The 24,210-nt window shown below is 36.0% G+C and overlaps 1 protein-coding gene and 1 pseudogene across 1 annotated transcript in view; one reads left to right on the forward strand and one right to left on the reverse strand.

Moving 5' to 3' along the window:
- Positions 1-24,210, forward strand: part of THSD7A (thrombospondin type 1 domain containing 7A) — a 713,490-nt gene that overhangs the window by 10,083 nt on the left and 679,197 nt on the right. The gene's annotated exons all lie outside the window — the stretch shown is intronic.
- On the reverse strand, positions 8,220-9,271 carry LOC114901749 (annotated as a pseudogene).

A 24,210-nucleotide genomic window follows, 5' to 3' on the forward strand; every position in this document is an offset into this window, starting at 1 on the left:
GATTCCTCCCTGTCTAGTTAATTACCACATACATCGCCTCACATTTTTATCTTTTTGTGTGTGAGAACATTTAAGTTCTCCTTTCTTAGCAAATTTCAGTTATACAGTAGTGTTATACAATAGTGTTATCAACTGTAGTCACCATGTTATATATTAGATCCTCGTATCTTATTCATCTTATAGCTGAAAGTTTGTGCCCTTTTACCAACATTTCCTTATTTCTCCCAGCCCCTGGCAACCACTTTTCTACTGTTCTATGAGTTTGATTTTTTATTTAGATTTCAAATATGTGATGCCACGTAGTATTTGCCTTTCTGCTTCTGACTTGTTTCACTTAACATAATGCCTCAGGGTCCATCCGTGTTGTTGCACAGTGCAAGAGTTGCTTTCTTCCAATGGCTGAATAATATTGCATTCTGTATATACACATCTTATCTCTTCATCTGTTGATGGACACTTAGGTTGTTACCATATTTTTCTGGCCATTTAAAACATTGCTAAAGGGAAGGATTAAGTTCTGCCTCTTTGATTTTGTCCTTTAAATATTTTCTGCTGCAGCCCTCACCCCTTTCACTAATTAAGTTGTGAATAATTAAGTTAAATAATTAAATGATTATTAACTATGAATAGCTCTTTTTTGATTTACAATTATAAAAGAACTCTAACCTGAATGCAGTTCTCAGGCATGGATGCTATATTCCACTTCTCCTATGTCTCTCAGTGCCAACAATAGTGACAGACACAACATTGGAAATAGAAATGAGGGCCAATCACTAAAATTATATTAAAATACTACATTGTAGTTACAAAAATACTAATTGTTTTGTTAATTAAATAGTACTCTAGACTAAAAGGAGGGGTGAAACCAGTGGAAGATGCTTGGTATATTCTTTTGTCATATTTCTTATAGATTTACGAATAGGGCAAGTGTTCACAAGTATGGGGGCAGTTATGGGAATCTTATCAAAACATAATTGTTGGGATTGACATATACTAATATGTATAAAATAGCTAATTAATAACCTGTATAAAAAATAAAATGAAATTCAAAAATTCAAAAAAACATAATTGTATCAGAAAAAGCCCACTATACATACATTAAAAGTATCAAAATGTCATAGTAGGTAGTTGAGGGCGGTGGACATAGTAGGACAGTATCTTAAAAAATGAAAGAAACTTATGGAGGTATTTTTCTCTTATTTACAATAGTTTAGGGTATTATGGTTTTCCAAACAAAATGATAGGATGGTATGACCTGATCCTTTTACTTGATGTTTGTAATCCTACAGCCAGTCAGTACAAAGACCTCTTTTAAAAACATCTGATACCAGGCACTACCCATTTTCCCAAACATCTTTTATTAATGCTTTGATACTCAAGTTAATCTTTTCTGAAACTTGGATTTTTGTCTTCAGGTTTTAATTTGTTAAACTCTGGTATATCACCATTTGTCTATGGCTTTCCAATTGTATTTTCCAACATCACTTTATAAATAATTTGCTACTTTTAAAATTTTACTCTGTAAATAATTTAATATTATTTGCATAGTATTTTCAGCATTCCAGGCGACAGTCAGTAGGGACTGAACATTAAAGAGGTTGAGCAACGAATATGGCAAACTAGTATTAAATGGGGAGATTTCAGTGATAATGGGTTTTACAGGTCACCAATTCACTTATGAATATTTTTGGGTAGTTATGTTTTTCTATCCTACCTTATAAATTCAGGTATTTGGAAAACGAACGTTAGGGTAATGGGAGACGCTTATAAGTATTTGCAGCTAGAGGTATATAGAAAGTATCCTTAAGGACAAATAGTGACTTGACTAAGGATCGAGGGTGACACTCATGGAAGCTTCCTAACCACTAGTCTCAGAATTCTCTGCAGTTGGCAAGGTGGACAATAATGTCTCTGAAAGCATTCGTCTGTGAGTGCATGCCAACCATGTTTCAAATAATTTCACCCAGTCTGACACCTTCAAATACTATTCATTTCCTTTTCCTTCCCCCATTCTCTTACCTCTCCTCCTCTTTTGTGGTTGGTGCTATCTTTTAAAACAATGTCTGCCTGCTTTCTTTTTGAGATACCTTTATTTTTATTTCGAGAAACTTTATTTTTTGAGCAGCTTATGCTCATTGAAAAATTGAGTAGAATGTACAGAGACTTCCATATATCCCCCCTCCCCACCCCCTGCAGTTTTCCCTGTGAACATCTTGCACTGGTGTAGTACATTTGTTAAAATTGACAAATGAGTGTTGATAAATTAACTGTATCCCACGGTTTATATTAGGGTTCACTCAGTTGTACCTTTTATGTGTTTGACAAATGTATAATCATATATTGGCAATTAGAGTATTGTGCAGAATAGTTTCGTTGCCCTAAAAATCTTCTGTGCTCTATTCTTCCCTCCCTATCGACTAATCCCTGGAAACCACTAATCTTTTTACTGTCTCCATACTTTTTTCTGTTGTAGAATGTCATATTGTTGGAATTATACAATATATAGCCTTTTTCAGGTTGGCTTACTTAGCAGTTCTCTTGTTGTATTTCCATTCTGACCTGTCACTCTTTCTTTTGCTGAGGTCTTTACACCTCTTCCAGTGGTCTTCATGAAAGGAACTTAAATGATCCCATATGTGCTCTTTCATTTATGTGGCCTGCATCTGGTCTATGGAAAATCCTGATAAATTCATTTTCTTGAAAACTGAGTACCAGCTGACTAGTGAGAATGACCTCTCCATTGTGCCTTTCATCAAAAAAAAAGGTAGCCAGGTGTTTGACCTTAATCTGGAAAATGCAAAGCTGATAAGCACTCATTCAGTGGATCTCCTTCCCTTCCTACAGCTCTTCTTTATTGATTTGGAGTTGGGAGACAGGGCTTCCCAGCCCTCCATTCTTCAAAATGACTGTACTTTAAACCTTCATCAGTGTGACTGAGGGGTTTAAGAGTCATTGCACTGATTTGTGGTCCCCATAATAAATCCTTATCTAGAATCTTACTTTGGAAGCTCAGTTTAACATTTTGTAGCAGGAGCAACTCAGAACATATTTTTTCTTCAAATATTCAGAGATTTATCAGGAATCCCTCTACTTTTTCTTTTTTGTGCCAAAATGTCACTTAAGGAGTGACTTTCCCAGACCCCTCAATGTCGTATTTCCTGTTTTCATCTGGACACCATCTAATTGACAGTTCTAAAATATGTGGCAAGTAAATAAAGCAAAACTACCAGATCACATGTTTGTGACATATATACATCAAATGCAAATAATATACACTTAACAATTTAGCTATGAGAGGAATGGATCTTGGGATTCTTAAATAAAAAAAGGTAGGGAACTCGGAGTTCTTTGACTCCAAGAAAGTGCTCCTCTATGAAATAACCTTAAGAAATTAGTTTATAAATTATTATATATACATCAACAATTTTTTAGATTTCTATACTGTTTTCTTTAGATTGCTAAGTATGAGAGCATGACCTACTTTCCTCCAACTTGTGCCTCATAATGGGTATTTGCTCTATTTTATACACAACTATTTTCTCCTAGAGTTACTCTTCTACAGAAAGCACTTCCAAAATTGACTCATTAAAAACAGTTCTGCGAATCTTAATCAAAGATTCATAGTTTGTATTCATGTAGTTCACAACTTTGTGAATTGCCAATTTTTGTTGAATTATTTACATAAAAATGAATACATTTTAACTGTTCATTAATTGGCAGTGTCTAATAATATCTTCTATTTGCTACTTGCCTTGCGGACGTTAAGAAAATGGTTCTGAAATTCAGTTGGCATTTTGGGAGGCTGGCCTAGATAATTCTATTTCTGGAGAATCACTGATATATGCCAGAACATACTTTAAAAATCTCTTCTTAAAGTTACATCACTGTTTTCCTTAATCCTTAATTCAGTCCATGGACTCTATTTTTGTTTTAAATTGTTTGCCTTCTAACAGCTAATAATCTGGAAAAACTTAGGCTAACACCAGCCAACAGAAGGAAAACTCAGTAAACATGGTGTGACATAGCAGATAAGAGCATAGAACTATAAAGCCAAACTGAGGGATATGAATCCTTTTTTGTCATCTCCTGAGTTACATTGAGTAGGTCTCTTAAACTGTCTGTGACTTAGTTTTCTTTTGTATAAAAAACGAGTAATAGCACATATCTTGTAGGGTAAAAATGAAGATTAAATGAGTTAATACATGTAAAGAGCTTCTCAGTGCCTGGGACATGAAAAGCACTCAGTAAATGTATGTGTTTTAGTATTTGTAAAATAGTTAGAAATCCTATTTGTCTAGCAGTACCAGGAATCATAGCATGTTCAATTTTTTTCCACATAAAGAATAAATGAAAGTTAATCAATTGAACTTCTGTGATCACCATTTGCACCAACCTGGCTTGAGAAACTATTGGCTTATGAAACTAAAAAAAATCAAATCAAACATAGGACATGAGAATTTAAATTGACAAGGTCTTTTATTTTAAGAGGCATTGGCTGTGGTTCAAACCATGTGGAAAAGTGTTCAGAAATGTCCTTTGTTCATCAGGATGTTTAATCCTATACCGTAGGGAAAAAAAAAAACAATAATTCTCAGGAAGCATATATACTATTCTGAAAAGAACTTATTCGCAAAAGAAATAGTGTCAGCTTCCTGATGGGCTTCTGGAGTTTGGTTCCCTCACTTGCCTCTCTAGAGGGGCCTCTGTTTGAACCCCTAACACTAACGAGGTTCTGTGTAGTGCCAGAATCTATGGCTAAAAGCTCGTGCCCTTGATCTTTTGCTAGCTTAAATTACCTTCTTTGATTTTGGAGCAGATTATTCTGAAGGCTTACTCACATTCCAGCATCCTATTTACTTTCCTTTTACATGTTTACCTTTTTCCTGGTTTGTTCTTATAAATCTAGAGGTGCAAACCACAGGGAGTGTGGGTGCACAGTGAGCGTCGCAGTGAGGGAGAAGGTGAAATGTTTTCCTAGTTCTCTGCAACCAGCCCCTGCAGACCTCCAGCCAATACCCACACTATACAGAAAGCTTTGAGGATAAAAATTCGAAGTGAGATCCAGAAATTGTTTAAAAAATGTCTCAAGCGACTGAGTTGATAGTTACCTTTCCTATATTAATGTAACTTTAAAATGGCAAATGGCTTCTCCTCATAGGTATCTTTTTCTAATATTGTATATTTCATAAGTTATAACGTATATGGTCAATAATGTTACACATTTAAAAAATAACTGACACTCAAATTCCAATAGTGACCATAGTTCTACATGGATCAGTACTAAATCTCTCAGACAAATTAGTCTTTACATTGACCAAAACAAAGTCATTATATGCATATTAGGTGCCACAACATAAATTGAATTAAGAGGTGAGTGAAGAACATACAGCTTTTTTTTTTTTTTTTTTTTTTGCGGGACGTGGGCCTCTCCCTGTTGTGGCCTCTCCCGTTGCGGAGCACAGGCTCCGGACGCGCAGGCTCAGCGGCCATGGCTCACGGGCCCAGCCGCTCCGCGGCATGTGGGATCTTCCCGGACTGGGGCACGAACCTGTGTACCCTGCATTGGCAGGCGGACTCTCAACCACTGCGCCACCAGGGAAGCCCCATACAGCTTTTTATACTACTTGATATATGATACTTTCAGCCTTAATTCTCTACCACATTTTTACTGTTATCAAATTATTCCAGTGGCAAAACCATCAGCCGTCTGCTCATTAAGTGAAATAAAACAGGTAAAATGTCCTGTACAGTGTGTGGTGCATAAAGGGGTTCATTAAATATTATATTCTTACCTCCTTCAATTTTTATCCTTCAAAATGGGATATTAAGAATTTCATCAACTCCTTGATGTATATATAAGACTAGTGAGGGACTTCTCTGGTGGTGCAGTGGTTGGGAATCCGCCTGCCAATGTAGGGGACACGGGTTCGATCCCTGGTCTGGGAAGATCCCACATGCCCTGGAGCAACTAAGCCTGTGCGCCACAACTACTGAGCCTGCGCTCTAGAGCCTGCGAGCCATAACTACTGAGCCCGAGTGCCACAATTACTGAAGCCCGCATGCCTAGAGCCCACGTTCTGCAACAGAGAAGCCACTGAAATGAGAAGCCTGTGCACCGCAACGAAGAGTAGCCCCTGCTCGCCGCAACTAGAGAAACCCTGCACAGAGCTACGAAGACCCAACGCAGCCAAAATTAAATAAATAAAAAGACTAGCAAATTTGGTGATGGAATCAGGGACTAAAAGCTGCCTTATGATGTAGCTGGTTTATTCACTGAGTGGGGAGTTGGACGGAGATTACAAATTCAAGAAGTACTAAATGTTCTGTAAGCATTTGATTTTAAAAAAAGAGGTCCCTCCCTCTTCTGCCCAAATAATTCTGGGGGGTATGAGTGTGGGAAGTATCCTTTACCAAATTTCCAAGTTTACCTTAGACTTGGTCACAAAAGGAGATCTCATTTTATTCTTCAGGAGGTCCAATACTGTTGGAAAAGATGTTCCAGGGTTAGTTGGGAATGTAGACAGCCAAGTTTGGACAGGGCAGTACCAAGAATATTACACATCTGTAGTTTTTGAACTTGAATCCCTTACTTCTCCTTGTCTCTGTCCCTGCTTTGTAATTCTTAGAAACACTGCCTTCCTAGCTGAAATGGTCAGAAATTGCCCTTTAATGACTTAGTCATTGCTTCACGGCCTAAAAGCTATTATACTCCTATATAAAAGGACTCATAATTATATATGAGTTAATTTCTTTAACTTTGCAAACTTTAATATAGGGGATCCAAGAGTTAAGAATTCTTGTTTTCTAATATTTGAATTTTATGGGTTCCCCTTCTAGAAAGCTTAATCATTTTTTTGACTAGAATTTTGTTAAAATTAATCATCTTCAATATAGGTAGAACTAGTTACTGTATTAGTGTGAATGGATGGAGTAGAATGAATAACGGTAAACTCCCACCTGGAAGCTTTCCTAACTAGAAGCCAAGCATCTTCTGGGCATACCTGCTTGTCTGGGATTTTGCACTAGGATTCTAGTTAGTCATATTGCTGTTTTGTTTTGTCCCCACCCACCTCAGTTTTCCCCTCTCTACCACTGCCAGTGCGATTATGGTCATATCATTACCCTATTTTAGAATTCTAGCACCAACTGGGTATTTGAGTCATTAGGGAATTCTTACTTTTTTTTTCCAGTTTGCTATTGGTATTGTGGTCATATTACAAAAAAGGAGTTCTTATTTTGTATTTATGATAGAAATGCAATATAAGTTAATTTTCTTAAGAATGATTTGTGCTTTTTATTTGCTTTGTACTTTATCTTCTAGAATTAGGTGTTTTTTTAAAAATAGGCATTATTACTATATGAAAATCCTTCAATGGCATCTCATTTTTATGTTTATAATATTTCTTAACTTTTTAACAGTGTTAAAAGCCCTACCTACTTTTCAATCAGATTGTTTTGCATTTACTCACAGTCCTGTATTCCAGATATATCAAGGTATTTGCTGTTGAGTTTTTTGATCCAAGACCCTTTTTAGTCCTGTGTATTTGTACTGTTCTAAGTTGAATACCTTCTTCCTTCCTCAGTGTTGCTAACTCCTGCTCTTCCTTAGTAACCAGTGCATATATATATTATTGAAATTTGACTGTATCATACCTCATGGTACATATTCTGGCCCTCCCCACCTCTTTTTTAGACAGTGAGCTACTTGAGAGCCGATATTGTTTCCTAGCTTTATCTGGAGCGGCATATAGTAGGTACTTAAGTGCTGTTAAATGAATGAATACATTTGTAGCCCCAAATCATTTTCTCTTAGCCAGTGGACCTTCTTTACCATGTTTAACTCTTGGAGGAAAAATGTTTCTAACTAAGAACAAAATCTGTATACTTGGAACTGAGGCAGATCATGGGGTTGAGACTTAGATTTCCTCCTTTCCTCTTCCTCCTTTATTGCCCAAACCTTCCTCCACACTTCCCCTAAAAAATTCAAAACTGGAGGTTGGGACAAATGACATGAATTCATTCATAGATGCTCTGTTAAAAACCAAAACCAAAACCCTCAATGCCTCTCCATATTTTTTAGCATTAATGACCTTCCGTCTGTCATTTCTTTTTTTTTGTTGTTGTTTTTTTGTTTTCAAATTTCATCTTTTTAATCAACTTGGTGAAAGACATCCTAAACGCTACATGAAACACAACAGAATATTTGTGTCGTCCAGTATTAAGAAAAAAATGACAGACAGATATTTTTAAGAAACTTCTATATAGTCAAGGCAGAGATCTGGAGTAAAAAACACCTCTAAATAATCATGTTCTTCATTTCTTATAGTTACAGTTAGAAATTGCTTCCTAATCACGATTAAACATTGTGTACAGGTGTTTAAAATGTTCCTAGATGCACATTACTTAAAAAAATCAGTATGGGCAAACATTTTTTGCTAGAACCAACATTCCTGAGAGCCCCAACTAAAAAACTGGTAAAAAATATCCAGACTCCACAAATGTCTCAGAATTTGTCTTTAAATGGGAGAAAACTTAAAAAAAAAAAAACACATGGAACTTTATGAAAGGTCTTTAACAAGCTACCTTGGGAGCTCTACTCAAAAAAAGAAGTTGATGTAACTAAAACAGATGTTTCAGTGCAGCTCCAAAAATCTTTATAAATACAGCCATTTGGAGGGATGGTGCTGGATCAGAAGAAGTTTTATTCCTTGTGTATCTACCTTAGGTGTACATGCCTCATCTCAGCTGTCATAATTATCCCTGTAATTTCCTCCTGAGTAGCGGTCATAACCACCCTGGCTTCTGCCGCCATAGTCTCTGGACCTTCCATATCCATATCCATATCCTCCAGGTCGGCTGTCATACCTGCCACTTCCATAGCCCTGGTCCCCACCACCTCTAGAGTAGCTGTGACCACGCCCATAGGCCCCAAAGGCACCCCCTCTTGTTCCTTGGGCCAACTTGCCCGCGTGGTCTCCACGGATCTGACGACCGTCCAGAGACTCTCCATTCATGGCTCTCATGGCATCTGAGGCATGCTCTGGATTGGTGAAGGTGATGAAGCCAAAACCCCGGGATCGCTGAGTCTCCCAGTCCTTGACAACAACCACCTCAGAAATAGGTCTGAAGCTGCTGAAGTGGTCTTCCAGAGCCTGCTCATCAGTGTTCAAGTTGAGCCCTCCCACGAAGAGCTTCCCTTCTTCAGAGGACATGGCGGTAAATTCAAGTCCTGGAAATTAAGTAAAAGGCCGAAGAGACAGCTACCGCCAAGAAGCCGAGAGACTGGGCTGTCATTTCTTTTTGTAGGCTAGACTAGAGTATAATTCACACAGATTTCCCTATTCACAGGAGTATCTGGAATGCATTTTTAGATGAAGTTAATATCACAAATTGTGGCTATCAGTTTTGATATTATCAAAGAAATATTAAAAAGAACTTGTCTATCTTTAATGCAGATTATAATCGTACAGCACAATAGTAAAATAGTGTCTCACAAGGGAGCTCTTTATGCACTGCTGCATTGGAAGTTTATTTGAAGAAGTGGAAGAATTTGATCACTCTTTGGAAATCAGTTCAGCTATTTCTCATGACTAAGTTTCCCTTATACTTAGAAAGAAAGCCTTTATTGTTTTCCCTCAAAACAGTGCTGTTTGTCTACTATTTTATCTAAGGAACATTTTGTCAACCAAAAAATAATTCCTCATACAAGTGCAGATTCATTAGTGTAATTTAAATTCTTGTCAAATATAGTGAGTTTGAAAAATGAAAACGTGTGGCTATAGAATAATGAAAAGGCATTTTTCTCAGGTTGTTTTTCTGCCACACTTAGGAAGTGGGGAAGAGGGAAGGAGAAAGTGAGAATGAGAGGGGGAATGGGAGGAGGAGGTGGGGAGGGGGAAAAGTACTCCATTCAGTTGTAACTATTCAGAAGGTAAAAAGGTAAACGTGCATTTCCTTTTTTTAATAATTGAAATTTCCTCTGTCTTTATATGCCTTTTGAAAAATTATCAAACATTGTAGAAGTAATTTTTTTTATTTTTTTAAATTGTTTTGGATGAAGTAGAAAAGAATAGCTTTATTGCTTTGCCAGGGAAAGGGGGCCACAGTGGGCTAATGCCCTCAAAACCATGTGTCCCAACTTGGAGAGGCAGTAAGAAGTTTTATAGCAATGGTTCAAAAAGGGCGTAATCAGTTCGTGGACATTCTTCTGACTGGTTGGTGGTGAAGTAAGTGGGAGTACGCATCATCAACCTCTGGGTTCTAACTGGTCTGGGGACTACATGCTTGTGGGCAGCATACCGTTATCTTCTCCCACCTGGTGGGAGTTTCAGTATCTGGTGTCTGGACTTACTGAGGCTCAGGTTCTTTGTGTCTCAGCACAGAAGGTATTCAACGGGAGGCAGAATGATAGGCAAGAAGTGGATTTATTTAGAGAGAAACACACTTCACAGACGGAGTATGGACCATCTCAAAAGGCAAGAGAGGCTAGAAGTAATTTTTAAAGTATTGGATGCTTATGGCTCTTAATACCTTGCCTTTGCAGAGGCATAAGTAATAATTTACTCAGTAACAAGCAATAACATCAAAAAAGGCGTTTCATTTACTTAGAGCCTGGATAGTATACACGCTGAAAGCCTTTAACGTTTTTTTTACTTTTTCTTTACTTTATTAAAGCATTATGAAATTTTGAATATATATCAGCTCTGTGCCAATCTCAAATTTGTTTACTTAGTCGTTCTTATTTTTTCCCTTGTTAAACATGCGTTTCTGAGGTCTAAATATCGACATCTGATGGGAAGTCTGATATAGTAATGATAGCTTCATTAAATCACTGATAACATAATGCCTGGGATTCACTTTCAATGGCTTCAAGATGTCTCATGTTCTTGTAGCTGTCTGAATTTGTATATAGTTTATTTTCCTTCATAATGCCAAAAGAAGACACACAACCTATAGTAGTTAGCTACTTGAATGATCTAAGTTGTTTGAACAAGCAAGGAGACATTTTTCTTTTGCTGATTCATTTCATGTTCTGTGGAGTTGGGCACTTATATTTTTCTATCAATAGTATAATTTTTTAGAAAATTAACATGAATAATGTGCAGCGATGGAAAACTTTTCCCTGCTAGGTTCTTTGGCTGGTCTAATAAATTAAATTGATATAAGACAGACTAACAGAAGAAACAAATTTAATTATGTACATATGGGAACCCCACAAAGACATGACACTTAAAGGCAGTCAGCCAGTTGAGATTTACATGCTATCCTGAGCTAAGGGTAGAGATATGGGTCTGGGGCTTCAAAGGGGAGAGGGGTGATTCACAGGAGGATGAGAAGAGCAGATGTTTGGTAATCAGATATTTGCCCTGCTATGTAGAGGAGTCTTTCAGGTAAAGTTACCTCTGGTAATCACTCTCTCCTGGATTCAGCCCCCTATCCAAATTCTTTTAGGCAGTTAAGAGGGAGGCAAAAAGCTCTTCCTGAGTCTGCTGGTCTTGACTGCCTTCAGCCCCAAATAATTCACCTGCTAAAGTGGTGCATTTTAGGGTGGCATATTCTGCTCCCTTCACATATCTGCTTCTAAAAGCATGGAATCTAAGAATAAATTATTCCAGATTAGACATGTATTAGTGTTAAAGAAAACTGAATTTGAGTTACATTTCCCATAATTTCTATTTTTCAAACAAAAGCCAACTCAATATTTTATTGAATTATTTAAAATGTATAATAATAATTTAGATTTTTCTTCCATTTTTATTGAGATAATAATTGACATACAGCACTGTAACTTTAAGATATACAGCATAATTAGTTGACTTACATCATGAAGTGACTATCACATTAAGTTTAGTGAATATCATCTTCTCATGTAGATACAAAGTTAAAGAAATAGAAAAAAGTTTTTTTCTTACTATGAGAACTGTTAGGATTTACTCTTAACAAATTTCATATAGAACACACAGCAGTGTTAATTGTTTATGTTGTATATTACATCTCTAGTACTTATATATCTTATAACCAGAATCTTGTCCCTTTGAGTGGCTTCATCCAGTTCCCTCTCCCCCACCCCCATTATTTAGATTCTTGAAAAAAAATCTTTTAAAAAATATCCTTTTACAAATATCAATCTTCTAATATATGTGTATACATGTATATAACATAGTGTCACATTGCTTGTAGTAGTATGAATGAAATTTCATGAAAATTCCTGGGAAATGAAAAACAAATGTTACTGAAGTTGAGTGTATATAATCAGAATGACAAAGTAAGAAATTATTCTTTTTTAATGTGGAAGGAGACAAAAATGTATTAAAAGTCCAAGGATCAGGGCTTCCCTGGTGGCGCAGTGGTTGAGAGTCCGCCTGCTGATGCAGGGGACACGGGTTCGTGCCCCAGTCTGGGAAGATCCCACATGCCGCGGAGCGGCTGGGCCCGTGAGCCATGGCCGCTGAGCCTGCGCGTCCGGAGCCTGTGCTCCGCAACGGGAGAGGCCACAACAGTGAGAGGCCCATGTACTGCAAAAAAAAAAAAAAAAAAAAAGTCCAAGGATTAAATATATATTATGTAAATTGTTAAATCTGAAAGTACTTTGAGTATTCTCACTATAGTTTAATTTCCTAAAACATTAAAAAAAGTTAGACAAGTCAGTTACTAAGAAATTCAAAATCATTTTTTCAAGGGTAATATTAAAAGATCAATTAAAATGGTATTTGACAATATGTGAGATATAACATTATTTAGAAAAATAATAGTAGGCTTGAGTCATCTAGCTTTGCCATCTCTACTTTCCTTATTTCCCTCCATCAGCCTTTTCATTCACTTTTATTTTAAAAGCCTTTTGCACATAGATGTCTACTACTTTCTCCCAAGATGTGCCACTGTCCTAGGTGACTTTAATATCTAACCTGGTGAACCAACACTTCTTTGAATTTCTCAGTTCTAATGATTTCTACCTCCCATCCATGTTAGCCATCAATTCTTGTGGCCATATAAGAGGAGATACTAACATTAGAAATAGAAAAACTATGTCTTTTTAGTTCATAGTTTACTTCTGCAGCATCCCATTTGCATTCTTCTAGCTATAGTCCTCTATTTCATTTTATTCATTCCTCCCTTGGAGATCCAAGGCCATTTGTCTTGACGGTTCTCTTTCTGGAGAACCCCCTTGGAAGCCAAAATATTGCTAGTAACTAGCAACAGTAACTAGTTTAGCCTAACCTAAGCTGGTCCAGTCTTTTTCTTTCACAGAATATTTGTGGAAGGTTGGGAAAAACCCTTGGTGTTTATTATTGGATGTGACTGAAAGGATATGAGGCTAAGGTTTCTATGGCCATTTGCTCTGTAGGAAACACTTTGACACCTATTGTACCTGGGAATGAAACCAAAAAAAGCATGTTTTATACCCAAGCGTGGAGATATTCCAAGTCCTGATATTTGAGCCCTGGGTCTTCTGGCATTAAGCTAACTCATCCCTCGGACTTTTCATTTACTTGAACCAGTTCATTACCTTTTCCTTTAACCACTTTTGTTTCTGATACTTATATCAGCCATTCCTCACTGATAAAATCTGTAACCTTGATTTCAAATCTCATTTTCAGACCATAACTTTATCTTTCCAGCTTTCGGTCATATTACTTCACTTCTTTAACTTCTGAAATTGCTGTTCCCGTGACTCTTTAATGCCTAGGTAGATCTTGGCACATAGTATGTCTTGATAGATATCTGTCAAGTAAATGAGTGAATTGAAGGAGTTAGTGATATGACTCTTCTATTTAACTCTCTCCTCCAGTTTTTTTTTAATCTCATTTATATATGACATAACCACTTTCTTGGCAATACCCTCTACTCCACTATCCACCAGTTTTCATCTCATCTCCTTGGTAAAACATTAATTTTTCATCAGTCCAACTGTCCTGTCTTCTCCATGATGCCACTTTGGCTGCTAAGCACATAGGACCATGCCACCCACTTTTGTAGGAAATGAACTCTATGACAAAGGAACTCTCTAATTCTCACCTGCGCACCTAAAATTTAACTTGACATCATACTTTCTCTTTCCCTTCTGATACAGTGAACAGCGTGATTCTTCTAAGGTTTGTTCCTCCATCTGGGCTCTGGGTTCCATGTCTTCCCAGCTGGTTTGGGGTCTTCTGTTAATCAGTTATTCCTTCCTAATACTATATCTTTAACCTCAACCTTGCTATTTTTACTTTCTCATACATGTTTATTTTCTTTTTGTTTCTCCTTCAAATTCACATTCTCTTCTAATTTTTTTCCCCTCTCCCTCCTCTTAGCCAAACTTCTTGGAAGAGTTGTCAGCATATCTTAACCTGAATTTTTTCACCTGCCATTTTATTCAGTTCAGTGAAATCTGGGTTACTCCTATGTTCTTAACTGTTAATGTGCTTCTCAAGAAAACCTAATAAGCTTTCTCCACCATCTAATAGACCTCGCAAATGAAATACTAGGCACTTTTCATTTTACTTTTGTTTTTATTCTCAGTTGCTTAGGAAAGCCTTCTTTGATACTATAGGCTATATTTGATCTCCCTCTCATAAACTGCTATAGCTTTCTGTAGTTTAAATTGAGTTTCTTGATCTTGATAATCAGTTTCTTGCTATAATTACACAGAATAATTGTATATTTGCATGATAATTTGACTAATACCTTCCTCTTCTACCAGCTTCTATATGCTATGAGAGAAGAGACTATGCATATTTTGTTCATCCTTTTAGCCACAGCCGCTCATGTACTTCTTGCTACATAGAATTGATTAAATATTTTTAAATGATTGTAGAGAGATTATCTAAGTCAATATGGTAGGCAGAATAATGGCCTCCATAGATGTCCATGTCCCAACTTCTAGAACTTGTGAATATGGCATTTTACATGGCAAAAGGAATTTTGCAGGTGCATTTAAATTAAGGATGTTCAGATGGGGAGATTATTCTGGATCATCTGGGTGGGTAAAATGTAATAAAAACAGTCCTGCTAAGGGAAAGAGCAAGGAAGAGAATCACAAGATGTGACAAAGAGGGTGGAGTGATACAGTTACAAGCCAGGTAATGCAGGTGGCCTCTAGAAATTAGAAAATACAAGAAATGGTTTCTCCCTTACAGCTTTCAGAAGAAATGCATTTCTGTGGACACCTTGATTTTAGCTTCGTGAGATCCGTTTCAGGCCTCTGTCTCCAGAGCTGTAAGATAATAGATTTGTGTTTTAAACCACTAAATTTGTGGTAATTTGTTATCGTGGCAGTAGGAAGCTAATACGTGGACCAATTTGATCACATCACTCTTCTGACTAATACCATCAGAGACATGTGTTCTCAAATTTCCAGATTCTTCACATGAATGACATGCAGCATCTAAAATTGGCTCCTTTTAATTGCATCAGCCTTATTTTGATCACATACTAATAACCTTAGTAGAATATTACAATTATAAAAAACTTCAAGCTCCCCCAATAATTACATTCTCCTTTACCTTAAATCTTTGCCTGTTCTGTTCCCTTGGCCTCAAAATTCCTCCCATCTGACCGCTTTCTCCAAAATCGAGGATATATGTATAGTATAACCAGAGGATATATTGCATGGTCATCTCATTATTTATAAGGTTCATATAATTTTTTTTTTGGCTTTTTAAAATCACTGTTTTTTCCATTTGGTAGAGGTTTTTTTTTTCCCATACAAATATTTGCCACAATTTTTAATTCCCCAAAACCATACGTAAACGATAAATACCATGCTATTAAAAGTGTTAAATTTGTACAAAAATACTTTAAAGTTTAATACTTGTTTGTTACAAATAAAAATACATATTTAAGTGACTCGTGATCTTTTTTTTTTCCTTAACATGATTCTGCTTTATACTTTCTTGCCCTGGTGGTTCTGAGCTATGATTGAAATAATACATTTCTTTGCACAAAAAAGAAAGGTGAACTTTTTCCTTAAACAAAGGACACAGTGTTCAAATGCTTTACCTAAGCAGTTGTTTGAATTATTGACCAAAATAAAAATGGAAAATAATTGTTTCAGTATGGAGATTCTACAATTAATATACAGATCTATTTTTTATATTCACCAAATAACAGTTATTAGTGTAACTATTCAAAATATCTGAAAAAATGAAAACAGTTGCTGACAAACATTAAAAGCAACTGTCACAATTTATTGCTTTGAGGGATGATAATAATTGGCAATGTATTTTGTGAAAAATGTATTTACAATTTCAGTAAGTGGCATGGCTCAGAACAAAAGACAGTCCAGCGTCATTTTTAAGTACATGTGCTGTACACCCCTCAATATAACCAGTTTTCAAAACATGTCAAGCAGTATGAGTTTGATTTGCCTATCATTAAGATAAACTTCATTTTAATAGACTCTTCATTCTCTCTCAACTTCTTAGTCTTGAATTTTAAAAATAACTAATTCTCAGTGTTGCTAAACACCCTAATTCATTATCAGAGATTTTTCAGCTATTAAAAATGTTTCCTTAAAAAGAAAACAGGTCACAAGACATACCCTGTTTGATAATTTGTTGCATAGGGAATAGCATACATCTTAGTTAAAATCATTCCTATACTTGGGCAAAACATTTACCACCACCTATTACGGTCGCCTACATGCATCATTGCTGAAATGTTGTAAGATGATTTTATACCTGTACCCCTCCCATAGCAGCAGTTCCAGCAGTTGACCGAACTAGTTCTCCTAGTAGAGCCAGCTTTATGAAAAGCCTGTTGGTTAAATTCTTGCACGAATGACTTCGTAGTAAGAAACTGATTTCGAAGCGAATTAAGGAAATTATCATAGAGAACATGTTCAAACAGACATTTCTCATTTTAAAAAGGGATAGGAAGATGGACTTGTAAAATATTTCCTCTGATGTTAATTGTAGAGAGGGGTGGCCTGCCTGTTTTTCTTTTTCTCTACCCTTGGGCTTGGCAGGGGTTTCCCTGTCATATACCACAGTGATAACCATAAAGAAACCTCTTCAACTTGAAAGGGGAAGTGAACATGAGCCATGAGATTTAAAAGACCCCTGTGCTTGCAGTTAATGCCACGTGATTATCTGTGCTTCAAATGTCACAGAAATCTTAAAGGGAATTTTTTTTAGCACCATGTAGATACCGTCTTTTGTCCTGCTTTATAATTATAAAGCGTCGCTATAATGTATTAGTGGGTTCCTGTATCTCCAAATTACCACTGTGGCTCGACTGTTGGAAAAAAGCACTGTTCTGTTCACTCCGTTCTCCTCCTGGTAGAGTCTGCTCTATGGACTTCTGTGAAGCCAGGGGGTTTCTACTAATAACCCGGTCCAGCTTATTACCAGATTCTGCTATGAGAGGCACAACAAGGCAGTAGTCAAAGTCTCTCTTTCGGTCATGATTAACCTGTAAGAGCCTATCGTAGGGTTTAAGCCACCAAGATCTGGCCCAGCTGGGCGAATATTTTTGACACATACTCCTTTCTCCAGCAAGCCGTTGGCTATACTGAACCCGAAGTCCTCCATGTCAGAGCCCTTGTACAAGGTCACCAGATCACCGGTTTATCGTAAAATGATACAACTCAGACACAGCCAGATGGAAGTGTTGCTTTGGGGCAAATTATGTGGGAAGGGTGTGGAGCCTCCATGCTCTCTGAGTGCACGACTCTCCGTGCATCCCCACGTGCTCACCAACCTGGAAGCTCCTGGAGATCCATCCTTTTGGGTTCTTATAGAGGCTTCATTATACAGGCACAACTGTTTAAGTCATTGGCCTTTGGTGATGGATTCATATAATTTAAAAATAATATAACTTTTACATTTGTCTATCTGTTGAATATCCTAAACTGGGTTGATATCTGAGATATAATCATGATAAGTAAAAGCCAGAAGGACTTGGGGCTTATCAAGCCCAACCTTCTTATTTTATCCATATAAGGCAGCTGAAACTGAGTCATCATCAATGATGTGACTGATACATTTTGCCAGACTGAGGGCGGTAAAGTGAGGGAGATGATAAACCAGCTATCATAGCCTCCTGCATTATTTTTGGAAGAACAGAACAGAGAGGGATAAATAAACTTTCTTATGAAATACACATACACACCTCCGGCAATTTTGACAGCTCAAATATTATAAATATATAGAAGAATTTCGGGATTGGAGTTTTTCAATTGTCATTCTTGCATAATTCCGCCTTGACTGTAGTGGAGATGGTGATGATAAAGATGATGAATGGTGATGCTGGAGGTCCCGATTCAGGGGTGGCTTCAAATTTTGAATGACCTAAATTAAAGCTAGAGCAATTTTAGGAGGCCTCTATAGAAAATATATCTATAATCACACAAATACAGATTTACATTTGAAATGATTATTTAGACTAAGAAATCAGAGTTGTATGTCTTCAGAAGCTGGTAGATACCATGTCCATTGCAACATCCTGAAAAATAATGTCATGTTATCAATTAATCGTCTAAAACACTTCTACAATATATTTTCCCATGTTTCAGCTGCATACTTTGACCACTTCTTCATATGACAATAATTTCATATCTTTTTCTATAAAAAGAACAAAGTATGAATGTCTTTCCTGTAGTATGATTGTATGAATTTTTATTTTATTTTGTTTTAATTTTTTTTGAATTTTTATTTTAAATTGATAGTATAGAAAAGTTGCTTGCAGCTTCACAACTTTTTAACGATGTCATATAAAATTCTAGGATTGTCACAGTTGAGAGAACCTCTTTGTTTCATCATATATGGTTATAAAAGCTGGAGTAATTTTCCAACAACCATCTTCTGGCTACATTTAAGCATGTTTCTCTTCTAATACCTACATACTTCTCGTGCTGGGCCCTGCAGGGAACATTCAAAATACACTATGATCTCTGGCCCTGTACTTCCATGAAAAAATCATTGGCTGAGTGGTCACTAGGAATATGCTTGAAAGTCATTCCTAAGCCCAGACAGCTACAATTACATAAATATACATAAACATGACTAAAACTCAAATGTATTTTGCAATATTCTCAAATCAGTTGTGCCTTAGCTGAATATCAAAACAATGCTTGTAGCCAGTTTAATGGCACCCAGAATATGGGAAGAACCACAGAGCAGAAGCAGTGAAAAGAGCCAGTGGTCTTAATTGAAAGTGGCTAAAATCTCATTTGTAAAAGTTTTGTAAAAGCATATGACCATGTGAACATACTTCTATGACATCTCTAGGACTTTGGAAGAGTTTGATGCCATTGAGAATCTAGGTCCTAATACTTCACTAGCCTGTGTCACATTTAACTCAGATAATATTTTCCTAATACTTCACTAGCCTGTGTCACATTTAACTCAGATAATATTTTCCGTACATAGTGTTCTAGAGTTTGCATGAGTCAAGGCCTAAGATGACCAAATTACTTTCTTGGAAACAAACATTTCAAAATTCTCAAGAGTGGAAGCTAATTTAGAATTCTGAGGAAACAAGCTAGGAATAGTGCTATGATGATAGAGTTAAAAATGGAATAAATCACAGGTGTTGGCTTCCAGATTATTGCTGAATAAGGAAACATACATGATGCTGGCTTTTCCTGATGCTTTGTCTATGCTCTTTGTCATCATGAATTTGCGTACTGCTTTTATATCGAGAATTTAGGCTTTGGCAAAACATTGAACAGAACACAGCCTTGTGACTTCCCACTAGGTAGCTCTTCCAATCTAACACTCTTTAAAAATATTATTTGGTTAGCTGATTCTTTAAAACTATTCTGCTACAATGAGATTTTAATAGTGTTTGCTTTAATTGTTTGTACTAGATAACTGATGTAATACTGCTGAGTTCTCTGTAAAAAACAAAAACAAAAGAACCCCCCAAAACACCAAAAAACTGTATGTATCTCAATTACATACCTAGACCTGTAGTGCTGTATTAGAACCCAAGACACTCCACACAGATGGATTTAAGTCATCATTCAGTAAGAAATTGAGTAATGCAATTTTAAGTATCTTGTGGTAGGGAAACTTAGAGGTATCTTTAAAGCTTGCATAACAACTAGCTCTGAGCTTATGAACTGTGGGAACTTCATAAATGTTGATTGAATGGATCAGTGTACCAAGAGTAATTATGAATCACTTGTACCAAGAATAATTTGATTTCAAACTGTTTAATTTAGGAAAAACTATAGTTAAAAGAAATATTTTAAAAAGTAATGTGTCTTTTTGGTATGAGACCTTTTTTTCCCTGACATTTTCAACTAAATAAAAAATTTCCAATAATCTTTTGGGAGAACAAAATAAGAAATGTAAAATGAAAGACTTTGAGGAACAGTTTTGATGATATATACTCTTAAATTAAAAGACTATATACTTCTGTGTTTATAGCATGTATGCCTGTAGTAACTAACACGGTGCTTGGCATGTATTTGACTATTATAGTAATGATTAGTGCTGTTCACCAAATGTTATTGACTCCCCAGTTTCTGGGCATATGATAGGACTGACATTCCCCGTAAGTTGAAGAAATTAGATATGTCATCCATTTGGTTTGGCCAATGGAATGTGAGCAGAAGCAAAAATTTGAGAGTTGGTGAGTGGTACAGAATTGTCTACTCTCCTTCTGTCCCCCCTCTCTACTTTGTCTTGGTAATTTTTGTAACATGGAGTTGAAGCCTCTCTCAGCCTGAGTCCCTGAAATAATGAAAGATTGTTTGTAACTGCAGCATAACCTAGCCTATTCAGATTAATATAGCTATATAAATAGATATAGAAAGATAAAGTATATTCTGCTTTACTTTGTGTCATATTTCTGTTAACGTTGTCAGTGTTGTTTGATTTAAAAATGTACAGAGCATTCAGGGCTTGGGGTCGAATTAGGCAGTCTTACCTGAATTAATAAATTACTAAATAATGTTAAACCATATTACCCAAATAGTCTATATTATATAAATATTAGCATCTAAGATATACTTTCGATATCTCTTTTCTCCCCGCTCCAAGCATGAATAGAAATATTTAAAATAATTTCAAAAATTATGTATATATGTACATATAATCCTTAATCTGTAAAGGTAAGCAGCAGTTGAGTTAAATAGCATATGAGAATCTTTATAGTATTCATGATGCAATGACTACCCTGATAGTTTTGTAATGCATTTAATTGGAATTTTTATGAGCTGATAAATCTTAAATTGGCTACACATGGAGATACTGTGATATCATTTAGGATGAGATATATTTAAGCTAATTGTTAATATTTGTGGAGATAGAATTTTTAGTTCACATATAATGACATTTAAAAAATTCTGTGTTTTAATAATGTGTAACAGTAAAAAAAAATCTAGTTGTGAGAAGCAATGGTCATTTATTCACAAATACCACATCTTCATATTTATATAAATGTATCTCTTTCATTTGGATATTGAGTTCTGTCATGTTTTTCTAAGAAAGATGCTATTCAAAGCTTAGCTATACTTTTTTCAGATGATCTACAGCTAATCAAGAAGAATTCCTACCTTCTAATTTTCTTTATCCCAATATTTAATACTTTCAAAGAAGACAAACTTCAAAGATGTCAATTTTATATAAAGCCTGGTAAGAGTGGGAGGGTGGAAATTATTAAATCACATATGATTGCTCAAAATTATTCAATATTTTCTAGTAAGTTAATTGGAGCAGGATGAGAAGGTATAATTTACTAAATTCACACAGGTAAGCTTATTACTTCTTTCAAAACCGATTATTGCTTTGCATTTCTCAGTGCTGAATCTTCTCCCCATCTATCTTTCAAATATAGTGACCTATTCTTTTGGAACTTGGAGTGATTCTTTCTCAGTTCTCCAATGCTTACTGATTAGCATCTAGTGCCCGGATTTTTTAAAAAAATTTTATTTAATTTATTTCTTTTATACAGCAGGTTCTTATTAGTCATCAATTTTATACACATCAGTGTATACATGTCAATCCCAATCGCCCAATTCATCACACCACCACTACCACCCCCCACCCGCTTCTTTCCCTGCTTGGTGTCCATACGTTTGTTCTCTACATCTGTGTCTCAATTTCTGCCCTGCAAACTGGTTCATCTGCACCATTTTTCTAGGTTCCACATATATGCGTTAATATACAATATTTGTTTTTCTATTTCTCACTTACTTCACTCTGTATGACAGTCTCTAGATCCATCCACGTCTCAACAAATGACCCAATTTCATTCCTTTTTATGGCTGAGTAATATTCCATTGTATATATATACCACATCTTTATCCATTCGTCTGTCGATGGGCATTTAGGGTGCTTCCATGACCTGGCTATTGTAAATAGTGCTGCAATGAACGTGGGGGTGCATGTGTCTTTTTGAATTATGGTTTTCTCTGGGTATATGCCCAGTAGTAGGATTGCTGGATTATATGGTAATTTTAGTTTTTTAAGGAACCTCCATACTGTTCTCCATAGTGGCTTTATCAATTTACATTCCCACCAACAATGCAAGAGGGTTCCCTTTTCTCCACAGTTTCTCCAGCATTTGTTGTTTGTAGATTTTCTGATGATGCCCATTCTAACTGGTGTGAGGTGATACCTCATTGTAGTTTTGATTTGCATTTCTCCAATAATTAGTGATGTTGAACAGCGTTTCATGTGCTTCTTGGCCATCTGTATGTCTTCTTTGGAGAAATGTCTATTTAGGTCTTCTGCCCATTTTTGGATTGGGTTATTTGTTTTTTTTTTTTTTACGATTGAGCTGCATGAGCTATTTATATATTTTGGAGATTAATCGTTTGTCCATTGATTCATTTGCAAATATTTTCTCCCATTCTGAGGGTTGTCTTTTTGTTTTGTTTATGGTTTCCCTTGCTATGCAAAAGCTTTGAAGTTTCATTAGGTCCCATTTGTTTATTTTTGTTTTTATTTCCATTACTCTAGGAGGTGGATCAAAAAAGATCTTGCTGTGATTTATGTCAAAGAGTGTTCTTCCTATGTTTTCCTCTAAGAGTTTTACAGTGTCTGATCTTACATTTAGGTCTCTAATCCATTTTGAGTTTATTTTTGTGTATGGTATTAAGGAATGTTCTAATTTCTTTCTTTTACATGTAGCTGTCCAGTTTTCCCAGCACCACTTATTGAAGAGACTGTCTTTTCTCCATTATATATCCTTGCCTCCTTTGTCATAGATTAGTTGACCATAGGTGTGTGGGTTTATCTATGGGCTTTCTATCTTGTTCCATTGATCTATGTTTCTGTTTTTGTGCCAGTACCATATTGTCTTGATTACTGTAGCTTTGTAGTATAGTCTAAAGTCAGGGAGTCTGATTCCTACAGCTCCATTTTTTTCCCTCAAGATTGCTTTGGCTATTCGGGGTCTTTTGTGTCTCCATACAAATTTTAAGAGTTTTTGTTCTAGTTCTGTAAAAAAAAAAAAAATGCCATTGGTAATTTGATAGGGATTGCGTTGAATCTGTAGATTGCTTTGGGTAGTATAGTCATTTTCACAATATTGATTCTTCCAATCCAAGAACATGGTATATCTCTCTATCTGTTGGTATCATCTTTAATTTCTTTCATCAGTGTCTTATAGTTTTCTGTATACAGGTCTTTTGTCTCCCTAGGTAGGTTTATTCCTAGGTATTTTTTGTTGTTGTTGCAGTGGTAAATGGGAGTGTTTCCTTAATTTCTTTCAGATTTTTCATCAGTGTATAGGAATGCAAGAGATTTCTGTGCATTAATTTTGTATCCTGCAACTTTACCAAATTCATTGATTAGCTCTAGTAGTCTTCTGGTGGCATCTTTAGGATTCTCTATGTATAGTATCATGTCATCTGCAAACAGTGACTGTTTTACTTCTTCTTTTCCAATTTGGATTCCTTTTATTTCTTCTCTGATTGCCATGGCTAGGACTTCCAAAACTATGTTGAATAATAGCTGTGAGAGTGGACATTCTTGTCTTGTTCCTGATCTTAGAGGAAATGTTTTCAGTTTTTCACCATTGAGAATGATGTTTGCTATGGGTTTTTCATATATTGCCTTTATTATGTTGAGGTAGGTTCCCTCTATGCCCACTTTCTGGAGAGTTTTTCTCATAAATGAGTGTTGAATTTTGTCAAAAGCTTTTTCTGCATCTATTGAGATTATCATATGGTTTTACTTCTTCAGTTTGTTAATATGGTGTATCACATTGATTTGCGTATATTGAAAAATCCTTGCATCCCTGGGATAAATCCCACTTGTTCATGCTGTGTGA

Source organism: Monodon monoceros, unplaced genomic scaffold, assembly GCF_005190385.1.
Source record: "Monodon monoceros isolate NGI ecotype Baffin Bay Population unplaced genomic scaffold, NGI_Narwhal_1 Super_Scaffold_2, whole genome shotgun sequence".
NCBI lineage: Eukaryota > Metazoa > Chordata > Mammalia > Artiodactyla > Monodontidae > Monodon > Monodon monoceros.